Consider the following 10003-nt stretch of genomic DNA (forward strand, 5'->3'; position numbering starts at 1 on the left):
AGGTGCGATCATACCAGCACTAATGCACCGGATCCCATCAGAACTCCGCAGTTAAGCGTGCTTGGGCGAGAGTAGTACTAGGATGGGTGACCTCCTGGGAAGTCCTTGTGTTGCACCTCTTTTTTTGCGATTTTTTAAATACTTCTTTTTTTTCTGTTAATCGGCGTAAAAGAGTCGGAAAAAGTAGGAGAAGACAAGCATTTCAGCGTTAATTATGTTTGTTTTGCCGTTAATAAGTGAAAGAAATAAAATATATACAATCAAAGCGCATGAGATATCAGGTGCGATCATACCAGCACTAATGCACCGGATCCCATCAGAACTCCGCAGTTAAGCGTGCTTGGGCGAGAGTAGTACTAGGATGGGTGACCTCCTGGGAAGTCCTTGTGTTGCACCTCTTTTTTTGCGATTTTTTAAATACTTCTTTTTATTTCTGTTAATCGGCGTAAAAGAGTCGGAAAAAGTAGGAGAAGACAAGCATTTCAGCGTTAATTATGTTTGTTTTGCCGTTAATAAGTGAAAGAAATAAAATATATACAATCAAAGCGCATGAGATATCAGGTGCGATCATACCAGCACTAATGCACCGGATCCCATCAGAACTCCGCAGTTAAGCGTGCTTGGGCGAGAGTAGTACTAGGATGGGTGACCTCCTGGGAAGTCCTTGTGTTGCACCTCTTTTTTTGCGATTTTTTAAATACTTCTTTTTATTTCTGTTAATCGGCGTAAAAGAGTCGGAAAAAGTAGGAGAAGACAAGCATTTCAGCGTTAATTATGTTTGTTTTGCCGTTAATAAGTGAAAGAAATAAAATATATACAATCAAAGCGCATGAGATATCAGGTGCGATCATACCAGCACTAATGCACCGGATCCCATCAGAACTCCGCAGTTAAGCGTGCTTGGGCGAGAGTAGTACTAGGATGGGTGACCTCCTGGGAAGTCCTTGTGTTGCACCTCTTTTTTTGCGATTTTTTAAATACTTCTTTTTATTTCTGTTAATCGGCGTAAAAGAGTCGGAAAAAGTAGGAGAAGACAAGCATTTCAGCGTTAATTATGTTTGTTTTGCCGTTAATAAGTGAAAGAAATAAAATATATACAATCAAAGCGCATGAGATATCAGGTGCGATCATACCAGCACTAATGCACCGGATCCCATCAGAACTCCGCAGTTAAGCGTGCTTGGGCGAGAGTAGTACTAGGATGGGTGACCTCCTGGGAAGTCCTTGTGTTGCACCTCTTTTTTTGCGATTTTTTAAATACTTCTTTTTATTTCTGTTAATCGGCGTAAAAGAGTCGGAAAAAGTAGGAGAAGACAAGCATTTCAGCGTTAATTATGTTTGTTTTGCCGTTAATAAGTGAAAGAAATAAATATATACAATCAAAGCGCATGAGATATCAGGTGCGATCATACCAGCACTAATGCACCGGATCCCATCAGAACTCCGCAGTTAAGCGTGCTTGGGCGAGAGTAGTACTAGGATGGGTGACCTCCTGGGAAGTCCTTGTGTTGCACCTCTTTTTTTGCGATTTTTTAAATACTTCTTTTTATTTCTGTTAATCGGCGTAAAAGAGTCGGAAAAAGTAGGAGAAGACAAGCATTTCAGCGTTAATTATGTTTGTTTTGCCGTTAATAAGTGAAAGAAATAAAATATATACAATCAAAGCGCATGAGATATCAGGTGCGATCATACCAGCACTAATGCACCGGATCCCATCAGAACTCCGCAGTTAAGCGTGCTTGGGCGAGAGTAGTACTAGGATGGGTGACCTCCTGGGAAGTCCTTGTGTTGCACCTCTTTTTTTGCGATTTTTTAAATACTTCTTTTTATTTCTGTTAATCGGCGTAAAAGAGTCGGAAAAAGTAGGAGAAGACAAGCATTTCAGCGTTAATTATGTTTGTTTTGCCGTTAATAAGTGAAAGAAATAAAATATACAATCAAAGCGCATGAGATATCAGGTGCGATCATACCAGCACTAATGCACCGGATCCCATCAGAACTCCGCAGTTAAGCGTGCTTGGGCGAGAGTAGTACTAGGATGGGTGACCTCCTGGGAAGTCCTTGTGTTGCACCTCTTTTTTTTGCGATTTTTTAAATACTTCTTTTTATTTCTGTTAATCGGCGTAAAAGAGTCGGAAAAAGTAGGAGAAGACAAGCATTTCAGCGTTAATTATGTTTGTTTTGCCGTTAATAAGTGAAAGAAATAAAATATATACAATCAAAGCGCATGAGATATCAGGTGCGATCATACCAGCACTAATGCACCGGATCCCATCAGAACTCCGCAGTTAAGCGTGCTTGGGCGAGAGTAGTACTAGGATGGGTGACCTCCTGGGAAGTCCTTGTGTTGCACCTCTTTTTTTGCGATTTTTTAAATACTTCTTTTTATTTCTGTTAATCGGCGTAAAAGAGTCGGAAAAAGTAGGAGAAGACAAGCATTTCAGCGTTAATTATGTTTGTTTTGCCGTTAATAAGTGAAAGAAATAAAATATATACAATCAAAGCGCATGAGATATCAGGTGCGATCATACCAGCACTAATGCACCGGATCCCATCAGAACTCCGCAGTTAAGCGTGCTTGGGCGAGAGTAGTACTAGGATGGGTGACCTCCTGGGAAGTCCTTGTGTTGCACCTCTTTTTTTGCGATTTTTTAAATACTTCTTTTTATTTCTGTTAATCGGCGTAAAAGAGTCGGAAAAAGTAGGAGAAGACAAGCATTTCAGCGTTAATTATGTTTGTTTTGCCGTTAATAAGTGAAAGAAATAAAATATATACAATCAAAGCGCATGAGATATCAGGTGCGATCATACCAGCACTAATGCACCGGATCCCATCAGAACTCCGCAGTTAAGCGTGCTTGGGCGAGAGTAGTACTAGGATGGGTGACCTCCTGGGAAGTCCTTGTGTTGCACCTCTTTTTTTGCGATTTTTTAAATACTTCTTTTTATTTCTGTTAATCGGCGTAAAAGAGTCGGAAAAGTAGGAGAAGACAAGCATTTCAGCGTTAATTATGTTTGTTTTGCCGTTAATAAGTGAAAGAAATAAAATATATACAATCAAAGCGCATGAGATATCAGGTGCGATCATACCAGCACTAATGCACCGGATCCCATCAGAACTCCGCAGTTAAGCGTGCTTGGGCGAGAGTAGTACTAGGATGGGTGACCTCCTGGGAAGTCCTTGTGTTGCACCTCTTTTTTTGCGATTTTTTAAATACTTCTTTTTATTTCTGTTAATCGGCGTAAAAGAGTCGGAAAAAGTAGGAGAAGACAAGCATTTCAGCGTTAATTATGTTTGTTTTGCCGTTAATAAGTGAAAGAAATAAAATATATACAATCAAAGCGCATGAGATATCAGGTGCGATCATACCAGCACTAATGCACCGGATCCCATCAGAACTCCGCAGTTAAGCGTGCTTGGGCGAGAGTAGTACTAGGATGGGTGACCTCCTGGGAAGTCCTTGTGTTGCACCTCTTTTTTTGCGATTTTTTAAATACTTCTTTTTATTTCTGTTAATCGGCGTAAAAGAGTCGGAAAAAGTAGGAGAAGACAAGCATTTCAGCGTTAATTATGTTTGTTTTGCCGTTAATAAGTGAAAGAAATAAAATATATACAATCAAAGCGCATGAGATATCAGGTGCGATCATACCAGCACTAATGCACCGGATCCCATCAGAACTCCGCAGTTAAGCGTGCTTGGGCGAGAGTAGTACTAGGATGGGTGACCTCCTGGGAAGTCCTTGTGTTGCACCTCTTTTTTTGCGATTTTTTAAATACTTCTTTTTATTTCTGTTAATCGGCGTAAAAGAGTCGGAAAAGTAGGAGAAGACAAGCATTTCAGCGTTAATTATGTTTGTTTTGCCGTTAATAAGTGAAAGAAATAAAATATATACAATCAAAGCGCATGAGATATCAGGTGCGATCATACCAGCACTAATGCACCGGATCCCATCAGAACTCCGCAGTTAAGCGTGCTTGGGCGAGAGTAGTACTAGGATGGGTGACCTCCTGGGCGTTAATTATGTTTGTTTTGCCGTTAATAAGTGAAAGAAATAAAATATATACAATCAAAGCGCATGAGATATCAGGTGCGATCATACCAGCACTAATGCACCGGATCCCATCAGAACTCCGCAGTTAAGCGTGCTTGGGCGAGAGTAGTACTAGGATGGGTGACCTCCTGGGAAGTCCTTGTGTTGCACCTCTTTTTTTGCGATTTTTTAAATACTTCTTTTTATTTCTGTTAATCGGCGTAAAAGAGTCGGAAAAAGTAGGAGAAGACAAGCATTTCAGCGTTAATTATGTTTGTTTTGCCGTTAATAAGTGAAAGAAATAAAATATATACAATCAAAGCGCATGAGATATCAGGTGCGATCATACCAGCACTAATGCACCGGATCCCATCAGAACTCCGCAGTTAAGCGTGCTTGGGCGAGAGTAGTACTAGGATGGGTGACCTCCTGGGAAGTCCTTGTGTTGCACCTCTTTTTTTGCGATTTTTTAAATACTTCTTTTTATTTCTGTTAATCGGCGTAAAAGAGTCGGAAAAAGTAGGAGAAGACAAGCATTTCAGCGTTAATTATGTTTGTTTTGCCGTTAATAAGTGAAAGAAATAAAATATATACAATCAAAGCGCATGAGATATCAGGTGCGATCATACCAGCACTAATGCACCGGATCCCATCAGAACTCCGCAGTTAAGCGTGCTTGGGCGAGAGTAGTACTAGGATGGGTGACCTCCTGGGAAGTCCTTGTGTTGCACCTCTTTTTTTGCGATTTTTTAAATACTTCTTTTTATTTCTGTTAATCGGCGTAAAAGAGTCGGAAAAAGTAGGAGAAGACAAGCATTTCAGCGTTAATTATGTTTGTTTTGCCGTTAATAAGTGAAAGAAATAAAATATATACAATCAAAGCGCATGAGATATCAGGTGCGATCATACCAGCACTAATGCACCGGATCCCATCAGAACTCCGCAGTTAAGCGTGCTTGGGCGAGAGTAGTACTAGGATGGGTGACCTCCTGGGAAGTCCTTGTGTTGCACCTCTTTTTTTGCGATTTTTTAAATACTTCTTTTTATTTCTGTTAATCGGCGTAAAAGAGTCGGAAAAAGTAGGAGAAGACAAGCATTTCAGCGTTAATTATGTTTGTTTTGCCGTTAATAAGTGAAAGAAATAAAATATATACAATCAAAGCGCATGAGATATCAGGTGCGATCATACCAGCACTAATGCACCGGATCCCATCAGAACTCCGCAGTTAAGCGTGCTTGGGCGAGAGTAGTACTAGGATGGGTGACCTCCTGGGAAGTCCTTGTGTTGCACCTCTTTTTTTTGCGATTTTTTAAATACTTCTTTTTATTTCTGTTAATCGGCGTAAAAGAGTCGGAAAAAGTAGGAGAAGACAAGCATTTCAGCGTTAATTATGTTTGTTTTGCCGTTAATAAGTGAAAGAAATAAAATATATACAATCAAAGCGCATGAGATATCAGGTGCGATCATACCAGCACTAATGCACCGGATCCCATCAGAACTCCGCAGTTAAGCGTGCTTGGGCGAGAGTAGTACTAGGATGGGTGACCTCCTGGGAAGTCCTTGTGTTGCACCTCTTTTTTTGCGATTTTTTAAATACTTCTTTTTATTTCTGTTAATCGGCGTAAAAGAGTCGGAAAAAGTAGGAGAAGACAAGCATTTCAGCGTTAATTATGTTTGTTTTGCCGTTAATAAGTGAAAGAAATAAAATATATACAATCAAAGCGCATGAGATATCAGGTGCGATCATACCAGCACTAATGCACCGGATCCCATCAGAACTCCGCAGTTAAGCGTGCTTGGGCGAGAGTAGTACTAGGATGGGTGACCTCCTGGGAAGTCCTTGTGTTGCACCTCTTTTTTTGCGATTTTTTAAATACTTCTTTTTATTTCTGTTAATCGGCGTAAAAGAGTCGGAAAAAGTAGGAGAAGACAAGCATTTCAGCGTTAATTATGTTTGTTTTGCCGTTAATAAGTGAAAGAAATAAAATATATACAATCAAAGCGCATGAGATATCAGGTGCGATCATACCAGCACTAATGCACCGGATCCCATCAGAACTCCGCAGTTAAGCGTGCTTGGGCGAGAGTAGTACTAGGATGGGTGACCTCCTGGGAAGTCCTTGTGTTGCACCTCTTTTTTTGCGATTTTTTAAATACTTCTTTTTATTTCTGTTAATCGGCGTAAAAGAGTCGGAAAAAGTAGGAGAAGACAAGCATTTCAGCGTTAATTATGTTTGTTTTGCCGTTAATAAGTGAAAGAAATAAAATATATACAATCAAAGCGCATGAGATATCAGGTGCGATCATACCAGCACTAATGCACCGGATCCCATCAGAACTCCGCAGTTAAGCGTGCTTGGGCGAGAGTAGTACTAGGATGGGTGACCTCCTGGGAAGTCCTTGTGTTGCACCTCTTTTTTTGCGATTTTTTAAATACTTCTTTTTATTTCTGTTAATCGGCGTAAAAGAGTCGGAAAAGTAGGAGAAGACAAGCATTTCAGCGTTAATTATGTTTGTTTTGCCGTTAATAAGTGAAAGAAATAAAATATATACAATCAAAGCGCATGAGATATCAGGTGCGATCATACCAGCACTAATGCACCGGATCCCATCAGAACTCCGCAGTTAAGCGTGCTTGGGCGAGAGTAGTACTAGGATGGGTGACCTCCTGGGCGTTAATTATGTTTGTTTTGCCGTTAATAAGTGAAAGAAATAAAATATATACAATCAAAGCGCATGAGATATCAGGTGCGATCATACCAGCACTAATGCACCGGATCCCATCAGAACTCCGCAGTTAAGCGTGCTTGGGCGAGAGTAGTACTAGGATGGGTGACCTCCTGGGAAGTCCTTGTGTTGCACCTCTTTTTTTGCGATTTTTTAAATACTTCTTTTTATTTCTGTTAATCGGCGTAAAAGAGTCGGAAAAAGTAGGAGAAGACAAGCATTTCAGCGTTAATTATGTTTGTTTTGCCGTTAATAAGTGAAAGAAATAAAATATATACAATCAAAGCGCATGAGATATCAGGTGCGATCATACCAGCACTAATGCACCGGATCCCATCAGAACTCCGCAGTTAAGCGTGCTTGGGCGAGAGTAGTACTAGGATGGGTGACCTCCTGGGAAGTCCTTGTGTTGCACCTCTTTTTTTGCGATTTTTTAAATACTTCTTTTTATTTCTGTTAATCGGCGTAAAAGAGTCGGAAAAAGTAGGAGAAGACAAGCATTTCAGCGTTAATTATGTTTGTTTTGCCGTTAATAAGTGAAAGAAATAAAATATATACAATCAAAGCGCATGAGATATCAGGTGCGATCATACCAGCACTAATGCACCGGATCCCATCAGAACTCCGCAGTTAAGCGTGCTTGGGCGAGAGTAGTACTAGGATGGGTGACCTCCTGGGAAGTCCTTGTGTTGCACCTCTTTTTTTGCGATTTTTTAAATACTTCTTTTTATTTCTGTTAATCGGCGTAAAAGAGTCGGAAAAAGTAGGAGAAGACAAGCATTTCAGCGTTAATTATGTTTGTTTTGCCGTTAATAAGTGAAAGAAATAAAATATATACAATCAAAGCGCATGAGATATCAGGTGCGATCATACCAGCACTAATGCACCGGATCCCATCAGAACTCCGCAGTTAAGCGTGCTTGGGCGAGAGTAGTACTAGGATGGGTGACCTCCTGGGAAGTCCTTGTGTTGCACCTCTTTTTTTGCGATTTTTTAAATACTTCTTTTTATTTCTGTTAATCGGCGTAAAAGAGTCGGAAAAAGTAGGAGAAGACAAGCATTTCAGCGTTAATTATGTTTGTTTTGCCGTTAATAAGTGAAAGAAATAAAATATATACAATCAAAGCGCATGAGATATCAGGTGCGATCATACCAGCACTAATGCACCGGATCCCATCAGAACTCCGCAGTTAAGCGTGCTTGGGCGAGAGTAGTACTAGGATGGGTGACCTCCTGGGAAGTCCTTGTGTTGCACCTCTTTTTTTGCGATTTTTTAAATACTTCTTTTTATTTCTGTTAATCGGCGTAAAAGAGTCGGAAAAGTAGGAGAAGACAAGCATTTCAGCGTTAATTATGTTTGTTTTGCCGTTAATAAGTGAAAGAAATAAAATATATACAATCAAAGCGCATGAGATATCAGGTGCGATCATACCAGCACTAATGCACCGGATCCCATCAGAACTCCGCAGTTAAGCGTGCTTGGGCGAGAGTAGTACTAGGATGGGTGACCTCCTGGGCGTTAATTATGTTTGTTTTGCCGTTAATAAGTGAAAGAAATAAATATATACAATCAAAGCGCATGAGATATCAGGTGCGATCATACCAGCACTAATGCACCGGATCCCATCAGAACTCCGCAGTTAAGCGTGCTTGGGCGAGAGTAGTACTAGGATGGGTGACCTCCTGGGAAGTCCTTGTGTTGCACCTCTTTTTTTGCGATTTTTTAAATACTTCTTTTTATTTCTGTTAATCGGCGTAAAAGAGTCGGAAAAAGTAGGAGAAGACAAGCATTTCAGCGTTAATTATGTTTGTTTTGCCGTTAATAAGTGAAAGAAATAAAATATATACAATCAAAGCGCATGAGATATCAGGTGCGATCATACCAGCACTAATGCACCGGATCCCATCAGAACTCCGCAGTTAAGCGTGCTTGGGCGAGAGTAGTACTAGGATGGGTGACCTCCTGGGAAGTCCTTGTGTTGCACCTCTTTTTTTGCGATTTTTTAAATACTTCTTTTTATTTCTGTTAATCGGCGTAAAAGAGTCGGAAAAAGTAGGAGAAGACAAGCATTTCAGCGTTAATTATGTTTGTTTTGCCGTTAATAAGTGAAAGAAATAAAATATATACAATCAAAGCGCATGAGATATCAGGTGCGATCATACCAGCACTAATGCACCGGATCCCATCAGAACTCCGCAGTTAAGCGTGCTTGGGCGAGAGTAGTACTAGGATGGGTGACCTCCTGGGAAGTCCTTGTGTTGCACCTCTTTTTTTGCGATTTTTTAAATACTTCTTTTTATTTCTGTTAATCGGCGTAAAAGAGTCGGAAAAAGTAGGAGAAGACAAGCATTTCAGCGTTAATTATGTTTGTTTTGCCGTTAATAAGTGAAAGAAATAAAATATATACAATCAAAGCGCATGAGATATCAGGTGCGATCATACCAGCACTAATGCACCGGATCCCATCAGAACTCCGCAGTTAAGCGTGCTTGGGCGAGAGTAGTACTAGGATGGGTGACCTCCTGGGAAGTCCTTGTGTTGCACCTCTTTTTTTGCGATTTTTTAAATACTTCTTTTTATTTCTGTTAATCGGCGTAAAAGAGTCGGAAAAAGTAGGAGAAGACAAGCATTTCAGCGTTAATTATGTTTGTTTTGCCGTTAATAAGTGAAAGAAATAAAATATATACAATCAAAGCGCATGAGATATCAGGTGCGATCATACCAGCACTAATGCACCGGATCCCATCAGAACTCCGCAGTTAAGCGTGCTTGGGCGAGAGTAGTACTAGGATGGGTGACCTCCTGGGAAGTCCTTGTGTTGCACCTCTTTTTTTGCGATTTTTTAAATACTTCTTTTTATTTCTGTTAATCGGCGTAAAAGAGTCGGAAAAAGTAGGAGAAGACAAGCATTTCAGCGTTAATTATGTTTGTTTTGCCGTTAATAAGTGAAAGAAATAAAATATATACAATCAAAGCGCATGAGATATCAGGTGCGATCATACCAGCACTAATGCACCGGATCCCATCAGAACTCCGCAGTTAAGCGTGCTTGGGCGAGAGTAGTACTAGGATGGGTGACCTCCTGGGAAGTCCTTGTGTTGCACCTCTTTTTTTGCGATTTTTTAAATACTTCTTTTTATTTCTGTTAATCGGCGTAAAAGAGTCGGAAAAAGTAGGAGAAGACAAGCATTTCAGCGTTAATTATGTTTGTTTTGCCGTTAATAAGTGAAAGAAATAAAATA

At 40.2% G+C, this 10003-nt stretch overlaps 34 non-coding genes and 3 pseudogenes across 34 annotated transcripts; all 37 read left to right on the forward strand.

Moving 5' to 3' along the window:
* Nucleotides 1-119, forward strand: LOC127111800 (5S ribosomal RNA). Its single transcript, XR_007798401.1, has one exon. It is a non-coding gene; the product is annotated as a 5S ribosomal RNA (ribosomal RNA).
* A 160-nt stretch (nucleotides 120-279) lies between these two features.
* Nucleotides 280-398, forward strand: LOC127111801 (5S ribosomal RNA). The gene has a single exon (XR_007798402.1). It is a non-coding gene; the product is annotated as a 5S ribosomal RNA (ribosomal RNA).
* A 161-nt stretch (nucleotides 399-559) lies between these two features.
* On the forward strand, nucleotides 560-678 carry LOC127111802 (5S ribosomal RNA). Its single transcript, XR_007798403.1, has one exon. It is a non-coding gene; the product is annotated as a 5S ribosomal RNA (ribosomal RNA).
* A 161-nt stretch (nucleotides 679-839) lies between these two features.
* On the forward strand, nucleotides 840-958 carry LOC127111803 (5S ribosomal RNA). The gene has a single exon (XR_007798404.1). It is a non-coding gene; the product is annotated as a 5S ribosomal RNA (ribosomal RNA).
* A 161-nt stretch (nucleotides 959-1119) lies between these two features.
* Nucleotides 1120-1238, forward strand: LOC127111804 (5S ribosomal RNA). The gene has a single exon (XR_007798405.1). It is a non-coding gene; the product is annotated as a 5S ribosomal RNA (ribosomal RNA).
* A 160-nt stretch (nucleotides 1239-1398) lies between these two features.
* Nucleotides 1399-1517, forward strand: LOC127111805 (5S ribosomal RNA). The gene has a single exon (XR_007798406.1). It is a non-coding gene; the product is annotated as a 5S ribosomal RNA (ribosomal RNA).
* Nucleotides 1518-1678: 161 nt separating this feature from the next.
* LOC127111807 (5S ribosomal RNA) lies at nucleotides 1679-1797 on the forward strand. Its single transcript, XR_007798408.1, has one exon. It is a non-coding gene; the product is annotated as a 5S ribosomal RNA (ribosomal RNA).
* Nucleotides 1798-1956: 159 nt separating this feature from the next.
* LOC127111808 (5S ribosomal RNA) lies at nucleotides 1957-2075 on the forward strand. Its single transcript, XR_007798409.1, has one exon. It is a non-coding gene; the product is annotated as a 5S ribosomal RNA (ribosomal RNA).
* Nucleotides 2076-2237: 162 nt separating this feature from the next.
* On the forward strand, nucleotides 2238-2356 carry LOC127111809 (5S ribosomal RNA). Its single transcript, XR_007798410.1, has one exon. It is a non-coding gene; the product is annotated as a 5S ribosomal RNA (ribosomal RNA).
* Nucleotides 2357-2517: 161 nt separating this feature from the next.
* Nucleotides 2518-2636, forward strand: LOC127111810 (5S ribosomal RNA). The gene has a single exon (XR_007798411.1). It is a non-coding gene; the product is annotated as a 5S ribosomal RNA (ribosomal RNA).
* Nucleotides 2637-2797: 161 nt separating this feature from the next.
* Nucleotides 2798-2916, forward strand: LOC127111811 (5S ribosomal RNA). The gene has a single exon (XR_007798412.1). It is a non-coding gene; the product is annotated as a 5S ribosomal RNA (ribosomal RNA).
* Nucleotides 2917-3076: 160 nt separating this feature from the next.
* On the forward strand, nucleotides 3077-3195 carry LOC127111812 (5S ribosomal RNA). Its single transcript, XR_007798413.1, has one exon. It is a non-coding gene; the product is annotated as a 5S ribosomal RNA (ribosomal RNA).
* Nucleotides 3196-3356: 161 nt separating this feature from the next.
* On the forward strand, nucleotides 3357-3475 carry LOC127111813 (5S ribosomal RNA). Its single transcript, XR_007798414.1, has one exon. It is a non-coding gene; the product is annotated as a 5S ribosomal RNA (ribosomal RNA).
* Nucleotides 3476-3636: 161 nt separating this feature from the next.
* LOC127111814 (5S ribosomal RNA) lies at nucleotides 3637-3755 on the forward strand. Its single transcript, XR_007798415.1, has one exon. It is a non-coding gene; the product is annotated as a 5S ribosomal RNA (ribosomal RNA).
* A 160-nt stretch (nucleotides 3756-3915) lies between these two features.
* LOC127111491 (uncharacterized) lies at nucleotides 3916-4038 on the forward strand (annotated as a pseudogene).
* A 49-nt stretch (nucleotides 4039-4087) lies between these two features.
* LOC127111815 (5S ribosomal RNA) lies at nucleotides 4088-4206 on the forward strand. Its single transcript, XR_007798416.1, has one exon. It is a non-coding gene; the product is annotated as a 5S ribosomal RNA (ribosomal RNA).
* A 161-nt stretch (nucleotides 4207-4367) lies between these two features.
* On the forward strand, nucleotides 4368-4486 carry LOC127111816 (5S ribosomal RNA). Its single transcript, XR_007798417.1, has one exon. It is a non-coding gene; the product is annotated as a 5S ribosomal RNA (ribosomal RNA).
* Nucleotides 4487-4647: 161 nt separating this feature from the next.
* LOC127111818 (5S ribosomal RNA) lies at nucleotides 4648-4766 on the forward strand. Its single transcript, XR_007798419.1, has one exon. It is a non-coding gene; the product is annotated as a 5S ribosomal RNA (ribosomal RNA).
* Nucleotides 4767-4927: 161 nt separating this feature from the next.
* LOC127111819 (5S ribosomal RNA) lies at nucleotides 4928-5046 on the forward strand. The gene has a single exon (XR_007798420.1). It is a non-coding gene; the product is annotated as a 5S ribosomal RNA (ribosomal RNA).
* Nucleotides 5047-5207: 161 nt separating this feature from the next.
* LOC127111820 (5S ribosomal RNA) lies at nucleotides 5208-5326 on the forward strand. Its single transcript, XR_007798421.1, has one exon. It is a non-coding gene; the product is annotated as a 5S ribosomal RNA (ribosomal RNA).
* Nucleotides 5327-5488: 162 nt separating this feature from the next.
* Nucleotides 5489-5607, forward strand: LOC127111822 (5S ribosomal RNA). The gene has a single exon (XR_007798422.1). It is a non-coding gene; the product is annotated as a 5S ribosomal RNA (ribosomal RNA).
* A 161-nt stretch (nucleotides 5608-5768) lies between these two features.
* On the forward strand, nucleotides 5769-5887 carry LOC127111823 (5S ribosomal RNA). The gene has a single exon (XR_007798423.1). It is a non-coding gene; the product is annotated as a 5S ribosomal RNA (ribosomal RNA).
* Nucleotides 5888-6048: 161 nt separating this feature from the next.
* Nucleotides 6049-6167, forward strand: LOC127111824 (5S ribosomal RNA). The gene has a single exon (XR_007798424.1). It is a non-coding gene; the product is annotated as a 5S ribosomal RNA (ribosomal RNA).
* Nucleotides 6168-6328: 161 nt separating this feature from the next.
* On the forward strand, nucleotides 6329-6447 carry LOC127111825 (5S ribosomal RNA). The gene has a single exon (XR_007798425.1). It is a non-coding gene; the product is annotated as a 5S ribosomal RNA (ribosomal RNA).
* Nucleotides 6448-6607: 160 nt separating this feature from the next.
* Nucleotides 6608-6730, forward strand: LOC127111447 (uncharacterized; annotated as a pseudogene).
* A 49-nt stretch (nucleotides 6731-6779) lies between these two features.
* On the forward strand, nucleotides 6780-6898 carry LOC127111826 (5S ribosomal RNA). The gene has a single exon (XR_007798426.1). It is a non-coding gene; the product is annotated as a 5S ribosomal RNA (ribosomal RNA).
* A 161-nt stretch (nucleotides 6899-7059) lies between these two features.
* On the forward strand, nucleotides 7060-7178 carry LOC127111827 (5S ribosomal RNA). The gene has a single exon (XR_007798427.1). It is a non-coding gene; the product is annotated as a 5S ribosomal RNA (ribosomal RNA).
* Nucleotides 7179-7339: 161 nt separating this feature from the next.
* On the forward strand, nucleotides 7340-7458 carry LOC127111828 (5S ribosomal RNA). Its single transcript, XR_007798428.1, has one exon. It is a non-coding gene; the product is annotated as a 5S ribosomal RNA (ribosomal RNA).
* Nucleotides 7459-7619: 161 nt separating this feature from the next.
* Nucleotides 7620-7738, forward strand: LOC127111830 (5S ribosomal RNA). The gene has a single exon (XR_007798430.1). It is a non-coding gene; the product is annotated as a 5S ribosomal RNA (ribosomal RNA).
* A 161-nt stretch (nucleotides 7739-7899) lies between these two features.
* Nucleotides 7900-8018, forward strand: LOC127111831 (5S ribosomal RNA). Its single transcript, XR_007798431.1, has one exon. It is a non-coding gene; the product is annotated as a 5S ribosomal RNA (ribosomal RNA).
* A 160-nt stretch (nucleotides 8019-8178) lies between these two features.
* Nucleotides 8179-8301, forward strand: LOC127111492 (uncharacterized; annotated as a pseudogene).
* A 48-nt stretch (nucleotides 8302-8349) lies between these two features.
* On the forward strand, nucleotides 8350-8468 carry LOC127111832 (5S ribosomal RNA). The gene has a single exon (XR_007798432.1). It is a non-coding gene; the product is annotated as a 5S ribosomal RNA (ribosomal RNA).
* A 161-nt stretch (nucleotides 8469-8629) lies between these two features.
* On the forward strand, nucleotides 8630-8748 carry LOC127111833 (5S ribosomal RNA). Its single transcript, XR_007798433.1, has one exon. It is a non-coding gene; the product is annotated as a 5S ribosomal RNA (ribosomal RNA).
* Nucleotides 8749-8909: 161 nt separating this feature from the next.
* Nucleotides 8910-9028, forward strand: LOC127111834 (5S ribosomal RNA). Its single transcript, XR_007798434.1, has one exon. It is a non-coding gene; the product is annotated as a 5S ribosomal RNA (ribosomal RNA).
* A 161-nt stretch (nucleotides 9029-9189) lies between these two features.
* LOC127111836 (5S ribosomal RNA) lies at nucleotides 9190-9308 on the forward strand. The gene has a single exon (XR_007798436.1). It is a non-coding gene; the product is annotated as a 5S ribosomal RNA (ribosomal RNA).
* A 161-nt stretch (nucleotides 9309-9469) lies between these two features.
* Nucleotides 9470-9588, forward strand: LOC127111837 (5S ribosomal RNA). The gene has a single exon (XR_007798437.1). It is a non-coding gene; the product is annotated as a 5S ribosomal RNA (ribosomal RNA).
* A 161-nt stretch (nucleotides 9589-9749) lies between these two features.
* Nucleotides 9750-9868, forward strand: LOC127111838 (5S ribosomal RNA). The gene has a single exon (XR_007798438.1). It is a non-coding gene; the product is annotated as a 5S ribosomal RNA (ribosomal RNA).
* The last annotated feature ends 135 nt before the right edge of the window (nucleotides 9869-10003 follow it).

Source organism: Lathyrus oleraceus, unplaced genomic scaffold, assembly GCF_024323335.1.
Source record: "Lathyrus oleraceus cultivar Zhongwan6 unplaced genomic scaffold, CAAS_Psat_ZW6_1.0 chrUn0005, whole genome shotgun sequence".
Lineage (NCBI taxonomy): Eukaryota > Viridiplantae > Streptophyta > Magnoliopsida > Fabales > Fabaceae > Lathyrus > Lathyrus oleraceus.